A 14966-nucleotide genomic window follows, 5' to 3' on the forward strand; every position below is an offset into this window, starting at 1 on the left:
ATAATGCCTGTGGCAGCATGGAGTGGTCTCCATTAGGAAGTAGTCCATTGTCTTATTCACGATTGGCCGATCCCTCCTGATGACCCGGTTGGACATGACTCCAACAGGGTCACCAGGATGGATCAGTCAATGAAGTTGGAAGTCCCACCCAGTTGACTACATTCAAATTGTGGAAGCCCTCAATGGCGCTGCCCATGCTAACATGGCCTTTTGGCTACTAGAGGCCTCTATCATTCTCTAGTACAGTGGTCACCAACCTTTTCTGAGTCAAGATCACTTTCTGATTCAAAATGCAAGCTGAGATTTACTGCTCATATGTATTTTTTAAATGTAAGCCTATGCAACATTAACCAATTCAAAACTGTTCTGTAGCAATGAGGTTTGTGCAGTAGGTTATGGGCCGAAGACATTATCACTGTATATTGGCTACGCTTGACTTGCCCTGCCAATGTTGTTCTCCTCAGACCATTTTGAAATGATATATTTTTTAAATGTGGTATATGATCACACTGGTAATTGTTGTATTCATTGTGAGGCACAGCTGAGTGAGCATAATCTTTTTTTTTACTGGACTCATGGCCTGCATCTGATGGTCAGTCTGAGGTGAGAGTGACACAGTCCAGCTGAAACTCAAGTAGCACTGCATTATTTCTGTCTCATGCACCAATTCATGTTGTTACTCCTATGACCAGAGAAAGTGAAATATTCCTTGATTTTGAAAAAGACAAGCTGCTAATAATAACAACGCAAGCTTATTGAAACACTTTGCTATTCCTTCATTACAGCTGCAGTGCTGGTTGTATTCCTTCATTACAGCTGCAGTGCTGGTTGTATTCCTTCATTACAGCTGCAGTGCTGGTTGTATTCCTTCATTACTGCTGCAGTGCTTGTTGTATTCCTTCATTACAGCTGCAGTGCTGGTTGTATTCCTTCATTACAGCTGCAGTGCTGGTTGTATTCCTTCATTACAGCTGCAGTGCTTGTTGTATTCCTTCATTACAGCTGCAGTGCTGGTTGTATTCCTTCATTACAGCTGCAGTGCTGGTTGTATTCCTTCATTACAGCTGCAGTGCTGGTTGTATTCCTTCATTACAGCTGCAGTGCTGGTTGTATTCCTTCATTACAGCTGCAGTGCTGGTTGTATTCCTTCATTACAGCTGCAGTGCTGGTTGTATTCCTTCATTACAGCTGCAGTGCTGGTTGTATTCCTTCATTACAGCTGCAGTGCTGGTTGTATTCCTTCATTACAGCTGCAGTGCTGGTTGTATTCCTTCATTACAGCTGCAGTGCTGGTTGTATTCCTTCATTACAGCTGCAGTGCTGGTTGTATTCCTTCATTACAGCTGCAGTGCTGGTTGTATTCCTTCATTACAGCTGCAGTGCTGGTTGTATTCCTTCATTACAGCTGCAGTGCTGGTTGTATTCCTTCATTACAGCTGCAGTGCTGGTTGTATTCCTTCATTACAGCTGCAGTGCTGGTTGTATTCCTTCATTACAGCTGCAGTGCTGGTTGTATTCCTTCATTACAGCTGCAGTGCTGGTTGTATTCCTTCATTACAGCTGCAGTGCTGGTTGCATTCATTCATTACAGCTGCAGTGCTGGTTGTAGCATTAGTGGAAGTAGGGAGAATGTGTATTTTAACAAAGTGCATCTCTCTGGTCATGGTTTTGAAATCTCACAGATGGCTCAGATCACTGTGCAGTCATGGTGATCTCAGCTGTCTGATTGGCCAGTGGTAGGCCTATAGGTGCACTTGATTTGCTCTCTGGGCCGGCCGGGTAGGCAGAGTTTTACCTTCAGACACATGAAATGGTTAAAACCACTTGGCCTTCCCGGCGCTAGGGCTTCTGAATCAAGTGCACCTCTCGCCAACAGCACTAAATAAAACTAAACAATAGCAACGCAAGGCTTTATCGGTGGGTTTTTAACAGAAATGTTTGGTGATCGACTAGGAATGCCTTGGAGATCGAATTGTCGGATCACGATCGACCGGTTGGTGACCACTGCTCTAGTGCTGCCATACCAGTGAGCCCTCATTCCACAAGAGTAACCATTATGTCCCTAACTAAGTGTATTAAAGAATGTCTGATGTATTTATAAAATCAATGCATTGCTCTTCTATAGTACTGGGATTATGGCTAATGAATAAAACAGATTGATGAATGGAAACAGTATGTTTATCCACTGTGTTGTATTGAAGTGAAGAGTCTCAAAGGACCAGTAAGTAATGGTCTATACCATGCTTTTTTATCATCGTTCACATCAGTTATATGGTATGCTTGAGCCAATCGTGAGGCATGATGCTATGAGAAACAGGAAGTAGGATATAGCACTAGAAGCCTGCATTGAATATAATATATATATATTTTTTGTCCTTGTTCTCAATGCACTCTAGCCCTTGATCTGTCAAGAAAACTGCATCAGACACATTAACCTATCATGGGGTAGTGTGCATTGTGTGGGGACCAAAACATCTTTCTCCTAACTGATGATTGATTGGGCCATAATTCTGTATCTCTGGTCAGAAAGAATCACTCCAGTTCAGTAATAATAATAACCTGTTCTTCTCACTGACCTGGCCACATGATGCACATTTAATTTGTCTTGTTTTTCTGTTCTGTTGTGGTACTCAGGAACAATGAGCAATGGCAGAGAAGGGAAGGTGTGTGTTACTTTGTTGGACAGGTTGCCATGCTTAGTATGTCATACAGAGTGTGTGTGGAGGTGGTGTGTGAGGTGTATGTTGTCTGCAACACACTGACGTAATCTAAAAGACTAGCTGGCTGTAAATCATGCATTTAAAAAAAACATTGCCAACGGCAAATCCATATTAATAAAAAGTATTTAAATTGTTGGATTGTTAATTGTTGTATTGTAAAATGACCTTTTGCTCTTCTGACTGACAATGTTTCCCAGTGTATGACTCAGTCATTAACAAAGGCTTCTTGGTTGGTAGAAGGACAAACAGTGAATTGAATAATTGTTCAAAAAAAAGCCCAAATGTCCCTTAATCTATGACTATGACTTCATTGTGGTTCCAGAACAGGGTACTTGTCTTCCTCTCTTTTTTTTCTTCCTCTTCCTCTGCAACAATGAGGATCACCTTGGTGACAGTGGCCATGGTGATGGTGATGGGTGTCCATGAGGAAGTACAGCCTCAGAGAGACATTGACCTGCAGAAGGTTGAGAGACCAGACTCATACATGTCATCATGCCTCTTTCTCCATTCTTTCATCTGCTTGCTTTCATTACCCAGGGTGCATCAGTGAAGGGCCTGCTCTGCTTCAACAAGGCATTTCACATCACACTATCTGGGTAACTCCATCAGTGTGAACTCATCTTTGAGGGAAACAATTAACTTAATTTTAAGAGGGCAATAGGGAACCCTCTTTGCCTGCCAGTCAGTCTGTTGTCTTAGTTTTTCATTAGGCGGCGTGTAACATTGAAGGGGAACAGCAACCGCTGATTTGGCCTCATTTTTTGGCTTGCTCCTCAAGAAATGCTGGCGACCATGACAGAAGCACAACGTGAGTTGGCTTGGGGGTGTGGTTTGATGTGGGTGTGTCCTTGCCACCACCAAGACACACCCATCTGTCAAAACCTTGTCTGCAGCTGTCCCCCTCATATACAACAGTAGTTCCCTGATCCTGGTGCAGAATACACAGGGTTTCTCCCTCCTCATTTTGACTGATAACATTCAATTCAATAATACAAATAGACAATACAAGTAAAATTTATGTCTAGTAAAATGGTAGTACCGAGTGCCAGGTCTCTCTCCATTCAGAGACATCAGTATCAAGCCCGTCTGTCTCCATGTGCTGGCTCCATACATTTACATTTAAGTCATTTAGCAGACGCTCTTATCCAGAGCGACTTACAAATTGGTGCATTCACCTTATGACATCCAGTGGAACGGCCACTTTACAATAGTGCATCTAAATCTTTTAAGGGGGGGGGAGTGAGAAGGATTACTTTATCCTATCCTAGGTATTCCTTAAAGAGGTGGGGTTTCAGGTGTCTCCGGAAGGTGGTGATTGACTCCGCTGTCCTGGCGTCGTGAGGGAGTTTGTTCCACCATTGGGGGGCCAGAGCAGCGAACAGTTTTGACTGGGCTGAGCGGGAACTGTACTTCCTCAGTGGTAGGGAGGCGAGCAGGCCAGAGGTGGATGAACGCAGTGCCCTTGTTTGGGTGTAGGGCCTGATCAGAGCCTGGAGGTACTGAGGTGCCGTTCCCCTCACAGCTCCGTAGGCAAGCACCATGGTCTTGTAGCGGATGCGAGCTTCAACTGGAAGCCAGTGGAGAGAGCGGAGGAGCGGGGTGACGTGAGAGAACTTGGGAAGGTTGAACACCAGACGGGCTGCGGCGTTCTGGATGAGTTGTAGGGGTTTAATGGCACAGGCAGGGAGCCCAGCCAACAGCGAGTTGCAGTAATCCAGACGGGAGATGACAAGTGCCTGGATTAGGACCTGCGCCGCTTCCTGTGTGAGGCAGGGTCGTACTCTGCGGATGTTGTAGAGCATGAACCTACAGGAACGGGCCACCGCCTTGATGTTGGTTGAGAACGACAGGGTGTTGTCCAGGATCACGCCAAGGTTCTTAGCGCTCTGGGAGGAGGACACAATGGAGTTGTCAACCGTGATGGCGAGATCATGGAACGGGCAGTCCTTCCCCGGGAGGAAGAGCAGCTCCGTCTTGCCGAGGTTCAGCTTGAGGTGGTGATCCGTCATCCACACTGATATGTCTGCCAGACATGCAGAGATGCGATTCGCCACCTGGTCATCAGAAGGGGGAAAGGAGAAGATTAGTTGTGTGTCGTCTGCATAGCAATGATAGGAGAGACCATGTGAGGTTATGACAGAGCCAAGTGACTTGGTGTATAGCGAGAATAGGAGAGGGCCTAGAACAGAGCCCTGGGGGACACCAGTGGTGAGAGCACGTGGTGAGGAGACAGATTCTCGCCACGCCACCTGGTAGGAGCGACCTGTCAGGTAGGACGCAATCCAAGCGTGGGCCGCGCCGGAGATGCCCAACTCGGAGAGGGTGGAGAGGAGGATCTGATGGTTCACAGTATCGAAGGCAGCCGATAGGTCTAGAAGGATGAGAGCAGAGGAGAGAGAGTTAGCTTTAGCAGTGCGGAGCGCCTCCGTGATACAGAGAAGAGCAGTCTCAGTTGAATGACTAGTCTTGAAACCTGACTGATTTGGATCAAGAAGGTCATTCTGAGAGAGATAGCGGGAGAGCTGGCCAAGGACGGCACGTTCAAGAGTTTTGGAGAGAAAAGAAAGAAGGGATACTGGTCTGTAGTTGTTGACATCGGAGGGATCGAGTGTAGGTTTTTTCAGAAGGGGTGCAACTCTCGCTCTCTTGAAGACGGAAGGGACGTAGCCAGCGGTCAGGGATGAGTTGATGAGCGAGGTGAGGTAAGGGAGAAGGTCTCCGGAAATGGTCTGGAGAAGAGAGGAGGGGATAGGGTCAAGCGGGCAGGTTGTTGGGCGGCCGGCCGTCACAAGACGCGAGATTTCATCTGGAGAGAGAGGGGAGAAAGAGGTCAGAGCACAGGGTGGGGCAGTGTGAGCAGAACCAGCGGTGTCGTTTGACTTAGCAAACGAGGATCGGATGTCGTCGACCTTCTTTTCAAAATGGTTGACGAAGTCATCTGCAGAGAGGGAGGAGGGGGGGGAGGGGGAGGAGGATTCAGGAGGGAGGAGAAGGTGGCAAAGAGCTTCCTGGGGTTAGAGGCAGATGCTTGGAATTTAGAGTGGTAGAAAGTGGCTTTAGCAGCAGAGACAGAAGAGGAAAATGTAGAGAGGAGGGAGTGAAAGGATGCCAGGTCCGCAGGGAGGCGAGTTTTCCTCCATTTCCGCTCGGCTGCCCGGAGCCCTGTTCTGTGAGCTCGCAATGAGTCGTCGAGCCACGGAGCGGGAGGGGAGGACCGAGCCGGCCTGGAGGATAGGGGACATAGAGAGTCAAAGGATGCAGAAAGGGAGGAGAGGAGGGTTGAGGAGGCAGAATCAGGAGATAGGTTGGAGAAGGTTTGAGCAGAGGGAAGAGATGATAGGATGGAAGAGGAGAGGGTAGCGGGGGAGAGAGAGCGAAGGTTGGGACGGCGCGATACCATCCGAGTAGGGGCAGTGTGGGAAGTGTTGGATGAGAGCGAGAGGGAAAAGGATACAAGGTAGTGGTCGGAGACTTGGAGGGGAGTTGCAGTGAGGTTAGTGGAAGAACAGCATCTAGTAAAGATGAGGTCGAGCGTATTGCCTGCCTTGTGAGTAGGGGGGGAAGGTGAGAGGGTGAGGTCAAAAGAGGAGAGGAGTGGAAAGAGGGAGGCAGAGAGGAATGAGTCAAAGGTAGACGTGGGGAGGTTAAAGTCGCCCAGAACTGTGAGAGGTGAGCCGTCCTCAGGAAAGGAGCTAATCAAGGCATCGAGCTCATTGATGAACTCTCCGAGGGAACCTGGAGGGCGATAAATGGTAAGGATGTTAAGCTTGAAAGGGCTGGTAACTGTGACAGCATGGAATTCAAAGGAGGCGATAGACAGATGGGTAAGGGGAGAAAGAGAGAATGACCACTTGGGAGAGATGAGGATCCCGGTGCCACCACCCCGCTGACCAGAAGCTCTCGGGGTGTGCGAGAACACGTGGGCGGACGAAGAGAGAGCAGTAGGAGTAGCAGTGTTATCTGTGGTGATCCATGTTTCCGTCAGTGCCAGGAAGTCGAGGGACTGGAGGGAGGCATAGGCTGAGATGAACTCTGCCTTGTTGGCCGCAGATCGGCAGTTCCAGAGGCTACCGGAGACCTGGAACTCCACGTGGGTCGTGCGCGCTGGGACCACCAGATTAGGGTGGCCGATGCCACGCGGTGTGGAGCGTTTGTATGGTCTGTGCAGAGAGGAGAGAACAGGGATCGACAGACACATAGTTGACAGGCTACAGAAGAGACTACGCTAATGCAAAGGAGATTGGAGTGGCAAGTGGACTACGCGTCTCGAATGTTCAGAAAGTTAAGCTTACGTAGCAAGAATCTTATTGACTAAAATGATTAAGATGATACAGTACTGCTGAAGTAGGCTAGCTGGCAGTGGCTGCGTTGTTGACTTTGTAGGCTAGCTGGCAGTTGTTGACTTTGTAGGCTAGCTGGCAGTGGCTGCGTTGTTGACACTACACTAATCAAGTCGTTCCGTTGAGTGTAATAGTATCTACAGTGCTGCTATTCGGGGGCTAGCTGGCTAGCTAGCAGTGTTGATTACGTTACGTTGCGTTAAGAGAACGACAATAGCTGGCTAGCTAACCTAGAAAATCGCTCTAGACTACACAATTATCTTTGAACAAAGACGGCTATGTAGCTAGCTATGTAGCTAGCTAGCTATCACATTTAAATGTATGTAGCTAGCTAAGAAGAAATTGCTAAGATTAGACAAATTAAACCGTTGTACTATAATGAAATGTAATGAAATGTAATGAAAAGTTATACTACCTGCGGACCAAAGTGCTGCTATTCGGTAGACGGTGGACGTTTGCTAGCTGGCTAGCTGCTGGGCAGATGGCAGATAGCAGTGTAGACTGCGTTAGGACGACGAAATACGATAATTACGCAATTATCTTTGATACAAAGACGGCTATGTAGCTAGCTAAGAAGAAATTGCTAAGATTAGACAAATTAAACCGTTGTACTATAATGAAATGTAATGAAATGTAATGAAAAGTTATACTACCTGCGGACCAAAGTGCGAAGTGTTTGTTTCTGTGAATGCATACACACACAGTCACTGTTCTATTACCAAAGGCAGTTAGGATAGGTCATATCTGACACACAAACAGGTACTATGTTGATGTATGAACAGGTCAGAATAAACGTACCCTATTATGGTCTCCCCATCAAATGACTGAGGATGCCGGCTGGCATAACCATCTCCAGTCCATCTGTAAAAATAGGCAGAGCTCATCAGTGACACATGGAATCAAAAGGGTGTTGCTATTGCTGGACTCTGCATCTGTGAAAACACACACAGTCACTGTTCTATTACCAATGGCAGTAATGGGTAGGTGATATCGGATAAACAAACAGGTACTACGTTGAGGTTTGAACAGGTCAGACTAAACCTACCAAATTCTGTTGTCATCGATGACCATTGGTGAGCAGGCAAGAGGTGAGGCTGGAGGTGAGGTCTTTGCCAGAGCCCCATTGATGGGAATAGCAGCATAGATCAGCTCCTGGCCCCCGATCAAATATACTGGTTGGTCTCTCACACACACGCACACACAGCACTGATTACATTATCAATGGTGGTTATGATCAGCCTGGTGAAACCAACCTGATCACTGTGTTCACCTTCCTATTTCACTTCAGGCTGAGGCTGGTTCCACCTGGTTAGGTTATGACCTGGACATTATATGGTGAACACAGGGCTCAGGCCGGTTCCACCTGGTTAGGTTATGACCTGGACATTATATGGTGAACACAGGGCTCAGGCTGGTTCCACCTGGTTAGGTTATGACCTGGACATTATATGGTGAACACAGGGCTCAGGCTGGTTCCACCTGGTTAGGTTATGACCTGGACATTATATGGTGAACACAGGGCTCAGGCTGGTTCCACCTGGTTAGGTTATGACCTGGACATTATATGGTGAACACAGGGCTCAGGCTGGTTCCACCTGGTTAGGTTATGACCTGGACATTATATGGTGAACACAGGGCTCAGGCTGGTTCCACCTGGTTAGGTTATGACCTGGACATTATATGGTGAACACAGGGCTCAGGCTGGTTCCACCTGGTTAGGTTATGACCTGGACATTATATGGTGAACACAGGGCTCAGGCTGGTTCCACCTGGTTAGGTTATGACCTGAACATTATATGGTGAACACAGGGCTCAGGCTGGTTCCACCTGGTTAGGTTATGACCTGGACATTATATGGTGAACACAGGGCTCAGGCTGGTTCCACCTGGTTAGGTTATGACCTGGACATTATATGGTGAACACAGGGCTCAGGCTGGTTCCACCTGGTTAGGTTATGACCTGGACATTATATGGTGAACACAGGGCTCAGGCTGGTTCCACCTGGTTAGGTTATGACCTGGACATTATATGGTGAACACAGGGCTCAGGCTGGTTCCACCTGGTTAGGTTATGACCTGGACATTATATGGTGAACACAGGGCTCAGGCTGGTTCCACCTGGTTAGGTTATGACCTGGACATTATATGGTGAACACAGGGCTCAGGCTGGTTCCACCTGGTTAGGTTATGACCTGGACATTATATGGTGAACACAGAGCTCAGGCTGGTTCCACCTGGTTAGGTTATGACCTGGACATTATATGGTGAACACAGGGCTCAGGCTGGTTCCACCTGGTTAGGTTATGACCTGGACATTATATGGTGAACACAAGGCTCAGGCTGGTTCCACCAGGTTAGGTTATGACCTGGACATTATATGGTGAACACAGGGCTCAGGCTGGTTCCACCAGGTTAGGTTATGACCTGGACATTATATGCATCTAAGAAGTAGAAAATAAGCAAACAAATAATGCCAATTTATATACATTATGTTTCACTATTGGGTTTTCAAATGTATCAAAGTAATGAAGTGTGTTACCTTGTGTATTTGTACAAATGATGAGCCTGTAAAAGCTGTTGTCGATGACAGGTTTGTCTAACCGGATACTTGCCAACATGTGGCTGACTGTTCCATTCATAGTTATGCTCACAGTGAAGTCAAGTCTCCACTATGCTGCATGTTCTGCTGCCATCTGTACATCTCTCCAACAACTGCAACAGGCAATCTGATGAGGTGGTGACGGCTGGGAGGGCCTGTGACAGGGTGATATAATAGAGAGCCAAGTGATAAATTGCATTTTGTTCTAAATAAAGGACAAAGCTTTTCGCTAATGCACTTCACAACCAAAATAACTCTGTTAGTGGCATCTTCCTGGCTGGGGAATTAGTCTACTAGCTAGTTTATCAAGCCGGGTTTTTTTTAATACAACTTTTCACATTGCACACATTACCTCTCGTTGTTGACGAAGCCGTCTGTCATCAGGGCAGTAACTCTGGTCACTATGAGAGACTTCAGGATGTCCTTTTCATGAGGAGTCCAGGGAGATTCTGGCATCAACGGAGGAGGTGCCACACGGGTATTTGTGTTGCATGACACACTTTTACTCTGAGATCCTGCCTGACAAGCTGCGAAAATAGCAAGCGAACAGTGAATACAATTATTTTTACATTGCTTGACATGTTATGATACCCACCTTTGCTCGTTCTGGTAAGTCCCGGCATTCCGTTCATAACCAGGGGATCTGTCTGGCACCAAACTGTACATTTTGTATAATTGAGTCAACGATTGTCATCATCCCTAAAATAGTTTAAGAAATAACGTAATCACGTTTTGAAGCTATTTCTATGCTTTACAGATGTAGACTGACTGGCTCCCGATTGGATTGGATTCAAGCCGGTGACGCCGTTACACTATACAACCAACTGTGACATGTTACGCTATGGCCCTGGGTTGGTTAAGTTTGTTGCTGCTAGTGAGTACACCGTTGTAGTCAGACACGAGTTAGCTACCATAGCTGCATCCAGTATTTATTTGTGCCCTAGACATGGGTTGCACCTCATAGGCTAACGTGACAGTTTCGTCAAAATTACACTAGCTTAGTGACATTGCTTAAGTAGGCAAATAATTAGTAGGAACACCTTTTCCATATTATGATTTTGTCAAATGTAAGCACCCACCTAATTATGATAACATTTGAAAAAAATCATAATATGGAAAAGGTGTTTCACACAAGTACATGTGAATTGGACATTTGTTTTTTTGGATATCCCACTCCCCCTGAGAGACCCTCAGAGAGTGGGGTCATGGCCAGGGATCAGCCATTACTGACAGTGACCCTGGAACAATTCAGGTTAAGTGCCTTGCTCAAGGGCACATAGACAGATGTTTCACCTAGTCAGCTTGGGCATTTGAACCTGCAACCTTTCGGTTACTGGCCCAACGTTCCTACCCGCTAGGCTGCCAACCACCTATTCTGCACAATAGGGTCCTTCGGCAAGGCAGGTAAACCACGGTTGTTGGCTGTGCAACGTGCAGGAAGCATGTATTGCATGGTCAGTCTCAAATGGCCGTGATCCTTTGACCGCATTGGGGGCGATGAAACAACGGAGGCCAATTCAATGAAGGAAAGCGAAGTGGACAGAGGGGCGATTTGCACGTGGAGCTTGGCATAAAGGGGGTAGGATTTGTTGACATAATTGTAATCCAAACCCAACCAACTCGCTGTGATGCACTGAGCTTCCAAACTCTGTTTTAGACAAGACTGACTTTATGGGCAAAATTATCCTATTTACATTTTGTAGTACATTTTGACACTAGAATAAATGCTTCTGACTCATATCGATGCCACACGGGCAGTTTTCCAAGGAATTAGTTGTTCACTTTGACCTTTAGTCTGTGAGTCTTTAATTTAAATAAGTTCTTAGTAATCGACATGTTACCCTACCCCACATGTTCAGTACTCTGTTTGTTATTGGCTGTCTGATAGGGAAGGGAATGGTGTGTCCCAGTGGTGGTGGGGACAGGGTAGCATTAGGACAGAGGCTGAGGCTGAACCCGAAGCAAACAGTGCTAGGGGTCAAAGGGTTGCAACACTGACAGGATGACTAGCAATACACGCCAAGTTCCCTCCGCCCATGGGGGAGACACACTGGACAACCACGGACATACAACTGCCTTATGAGATACATGTCTTGCTGCCTGATTTACAGACTCTTCCTGTTGTTGACGCTGTTGAAAGAGTCAAATTGCTGATGTGTGAGTGCAGGCCATGTTTCCCTCTCTGACTGTAAATTCTCTAATTAAAACCAAGGACTATACTGGTGTAGGTTTGACTCTCTATGTGTAGCCTACTGTCTGTATGTTATGTTCAGCTTGAGGGGAAGAGGCTGGGGTATGACTGGCTAGGTGTTACTCTTATAGGGTTACTCTGGTAGGCTTGATTGAGTCTCTCTGTGTGTACTTTCTATGTGTTTGCAGGGAAGTGGTACATTGTGGGCCTGGTGTACGACTCCCCAGTCTTCGTCCCCTACAAAGACAAGCTTAGAGTATCCATGGGCATCCTGACTCCACAGACCAACGCCAAACATCCTGACTCCACAGACCAACGGCAACGTCAATCTCCTGACTCCACAGACCAACAGCAATGTCAATCTCCTGACTCCACAGACCAACGGCAACGTCAATCTCCTGACTCCACAGACCAACAGCAACGTCAATCTCCTGACTCCACAGACCAACAGCAACGTCAATCTCCTGACTCCACAGACCAACGTCAATGTCAACCTCCTGACTCCACAAACCAATGACAACATCAATCTCCTGACTCCACAGACCAACGTCAATGTCAGCCTCCTGACTCCACAAACCAATGACAACATCAATCTCCTGACTCCACAGACCAACGTCAATGTCAACCTCCTGACTCCACAAACCAACGACAACATCAATCTCCTGACTCCACAGACCAACGTCAATGTCAACCTCCTGACTCCACAGACCAACGTCAACATCAATCTCCTGACTCCACAGACCAACGTCAATGTCAACCTCCTGACTCCACAAACCAATGACAACATCAATCTTCTGACTCCACAGACCAACGTCAATGTCAGCCTCCTGACTCCACAAACCAATGACAACATCAATCTCCTGACTCCACAGACCAACGTCAATGTCAGCCTCCTGACACCACAAACCAATGACAACATCAATCTTCTGACTCCACAGACCAACGTCAATGTCAACCTCCTGACTCCACAGACCAACGTCAACATCAATCTCCTGACTCCACAGACCAACGTCAATGTCAACCTCCTGACTCCACAAACCAATGACAACATCAATCTTCTGACTCCACAGACCAACGTCAATGTCAGCCTCCTGACTCCACAAACCAATGACAACATCAATCTCCTGACTCCACAGACCAACGTCAATGTCAGCCTCCTGACACCACAAACCAATGACAACATCAATCTCCTGACTCCACAGACCAACGTCAACATCAATCTCCTGACTCCACAGACCAACGTCAATGTCAACCTCCTGACTCCACAAACCAATGACAACATCAATCTCCTGACTCCACAGACCAACGTCAATGTCAACCTCCTGACTCCACAGACCAACGTCAACATCAATCTCCTGACTCCACAGACCAACGTCAATGTCAGCCTCCTGACTCCACAGACCAACGTCAACATCAATCTCCTGACTCCACAGACCAACGTCAATGTCAACCTCCTGACTCCACAGGCCAACGTCAACATCAATCTCCTGACTCCACAGACCAACGTCAACATCAATCTCCTGACTCCACAAACCAATGACAACATCAATCTCCTGACTCCACAGACCAACGTCAATGTCAATCTCCTGACTCCACAGACCAACGTCAATGTCAATCTTCTGACTCCACAGACCAACGTCAACGTCAACCTCACCAAGTCGGCCCAGAGGATAACAGAATGATATATAACACTAGAATGGGCATTGGCATCCAGGCAACCTAACTAAAGGACAGCCACCTTGGTTAGGGTATTGAAGATGGACAAATATTCCTACCGTATCATTATGTTCTTTCTCCTTGTGTGAAGATCGTCATGATGCCGCAGTAAGCTCCACGCATACGAAAAGACAGTGATACATGGTGAATTCATCCTTTTTTGTTTTATGAGCATGTCCTTATTTCTATTACAGCATATTGGATGACTGTCATTCATATTACATTCACCCAGTTCAATGTAGCATCGATAGGTTTAGGCTTCTACATGATACTTGAATTTTCCATTTTTCTCTAAATCTGTAAACTTTCATTCATTGGCTAGGTTGTCTAGCCTTTGCCTGCAATTTATCCGTTTCATTCCGTTTTCTTACCCTTAGGAAATGTTTTCACCAGAATCGACGGAATGAATGCACCCCTGATCACACACAAACACAGTTCACTTTCATAGGAGCCACATAAAAACAACATGATCACTTTTCTCATTGTATAATTCCTTCTCGCATTTACGCGATCTCCTCCTCTCACATTTTCCCTTCACTTGTAGACTTCAGTTCACAACACATTAGCTGTCTGTGACCAGGCGAAAAACCTTTCCAAGCCAAATCTTGATATCATAACCGTTAAGCGCTACATCGTTGTCCCCATATTCACTAACGTCAGTCAACATAGTTACTAGAACTAACGTGTTAGTAAACCCACTGCAATCATGCAGTACAGTGTACAGTCAGCAAGCAGTTTAGCAGTTACACTGGCAGCCTAGGTGGCAATAAATTAATAAAACCAAAAGCTTACCTTGACTTGGAAGAGTTCCAGTGTTGGATAGCCATAGCCAGCTAGCTAACATAGCATCCCTCTCTGTTTGAGCCTGGTGTTTGAGTAGGCTAAACTAGCTAGCTGCATTCGCTAGCTAAGTGAAAGTTAAAGTGAAAATTAATACAACAAAATATAGCAAGCTCGCTTTCTCTCGGTTTTATAATGAATTCAATGTACCCAGAGGAGGACGGAAACTAGCTGTCCTCCGGCTACACCATGGTGCTACACTACAGAGTGCTACTGAGGCTACTGTAGACCTTCATTGCAAAACAGTGTGTTTTAATTAATTATTTGGTGATGTGAATATATTTAGTGTAGTTTTATCTAAAACGTTTCATAAAAAATAACAATTTCACCTTTTACACTGATAAAGATGGTCCTCCCCTTCCTCCTCTGAGGATCCTCCACTGCTCTAGTCCTCTGCCTGCCTTTACAAGAGAAGTCCTCTGCCTCCCTTACAAGAGAAGTCCTCTGCCTACCCTTACAAGAGAAGTCCTCTGCCTGCCCTTACAAGAGAATTCCTCTGCCTCCCTTACAAGAGAAGTCCTCTGCTTGCCCTTACAAGATAAGTCATCTGCTTGCCCTAAC

The sequence above is a fragment of the Salvelinus alpinus genome, chromosome 1 (assembly GCF_045679555.1).
Source record: "Salvelinus alpinus chromosome 1, SLU_Salpinus.1, whole genome shotgun sequence".
NCBI classification, from domain to species: Eukaryota; Metazoa; Chordata; class Actinopteri; order Salmoniformes; family Salmonidae; genus Salvelinus; species Salvelinus alpinus.